This window comes from Anneissia japonica, unplaced genomic scaffold, assembly GCF_011630105.1.
Source record: "Anneissia japonica isolate Jap-2015-1 unplaced genomic scaffold, ASM1163010v1 scaffold287712_len2945570_cov188, whole genome shotgun sequence".
Classification (NCBI taxonomy): domain Eukaryota; kingdom Metazoa; phylum Echinodermata; class Crinoidea; order Comatulida; family Comatulidae; genus Anneissia; species Anneissia japonica.
In genome coordinates, this window is record NW_022704401.1 from 1,778,879 (window position 1) to 1,780,996 (window position 2,118).

Here is a 2,118-nt window from a genome sequence, read left to right on the forward strand (position 1 = left end):
TATACACAAGATGTGTATAAGAGAGAGATATATATATATATATATATATATATATAAAATTGTTATACTGGGCACACTCAACAGTAAATCGTAGTGGACCAACGCGTTTCCACGGAGAACGCAATGCGACGAGGTGACCGCGCAACGGAGCAACGTCGGAAGATTTTGTCGCGCCGTCAAGCGGAACTTCGTTCGCGGTAGACGCAGTGTGCACACGTTAAAGTGGCTTATTTGTTTCGAAAGCCAATTATTAGCAAGAGTCAGTCGAGTGCGTTTACACAAATGGTACTCATGGCCATCTTGCTCATCCATTATTTAATACATTCACTATACCAAGAACTTGGGTCTGTCACTGTTGTGACATGTTTGTATGTTTTCAAATATTAACCAGTCACTTACTGGCATAAAAAGACAAATACATCTTACACAGTTCGGTGTAAGTACATGATGCGCCACAACACGTCGGCAAAGATTGATCATAATGAAAGCCAACAATGTTATTCATGTGTAAACATCCAGTGTTGTATTCTCCGAAAGATTGAGTAGCGACAGTGACAGATTACAATCCACAGATAGAAGAGACCTTCCGTGTCCGAGAACTCGAATTGACGGAAATTGATGTGCAAGTAAAATGACAGAAGTTGATGGATCGAAGCACGCCTTGACAGACGATGCACGACTTTTGCGACAGTACCGTAATGCATCATGGGGTGGAAAGCTCTGTAAAGTACCGTAAGCATCGGTGATGTATCGCTTTTAAAGTGGGCCCTGCCCGTGGAGCGTGAGCTCAAGCCACAACCGCTAGTATTTTGAAGCTCAACAAACGTGTCAATAATGTACGTGCATCAAAATGGAGGGAAAGACTGAGGTGTTTATGTTATCAACATGCATTCGGAAAAGGAATAAAGAATTGAAATTAATTGTGACTAAATTCGTAGGAATGCCCCTTTAAACATGTATCGGTATTTTTTTATTTTTTATTTACCGGTATTGATTTTAAGATCCACACTCGTAAGACCATGTCCATCAGCGAAGTTAAAGACATCAGAATATCGTGGCATCACGAAGCAAGTTCATTGCCTTTATGCGATTATTCACACATGGACATTGTCCACGTTCCGCACACGCATACTCATGGCGTGCTGACAAACTGGTGTTCGGCCCCTGTTGTATTTCTGGCCTATAATTCCCCGGTGACTCCTGGCTTCTTTCACTCAGTATTATCTTCTACAATTCATGACATAATGAATGGATTATGATTGGTTTGAAACTCCTTTGAGTAATTTGCGAAAATACGAAGTGAACGGAACAAGTTACCGTACATGATGATAAACGTAAACCAATTGGTCATCGCTGTCGCATAATTTGTCCGTTAGCATAATGTACCTACTTATTCCATTTCCAGAACTTTTACGCGTGAATGAGTTCACGCGTCATGCGCGCACGTAATATATTTGTTCACGTAATTGGCTAGCTTCATTCATGATATGACCATGGACCTGCTATTACATACAAACGTGTATGGATACCATATAATTAAAAGTGAAATCACATGCGTTGGCATCCGCAATCAACGCAATAAATGAGTGACGACGCGAGTAGCAGACGACGCGAGTAGCACATCGCGCGACAGATCGATCTGTTCAGACTGACCTACAGTTAGCGGACTTACGCGCCGTTGCAAACGTTCGCACAGACTGCAGACGAAATTGTCGAATATCTTGACACTATTCAGTTTCTCGACGCAATGTCGGATTTCGATATTGAAGTTACCGAAATATACTTCCGTCTTTTTATGACAAGAGCATCAAATAATTATAAAATATAAATTTAATTAGAGAAAACAACGCAACATTGTAATAGGCTGTGCAAATAATTATTATTTTTGTATTCATGATAAAAAGTTTGTTTGGTTGGATTCATTCGTTTGATTAGCATGGATGCTTTAAACAGTGGTTCTTAATTCTTTAGAAACGCCAGAAGGTTCCATTCATTAAGACAACTCAACCCCTCATAAGCCTAGGATTGCGTTAGCCTTTTATAGAAATGCATTCGGTGAACCTACTTTAAACTTTTAAAGACATTATGTTCAAATGTTAGTAATGAATCATGGCGCAC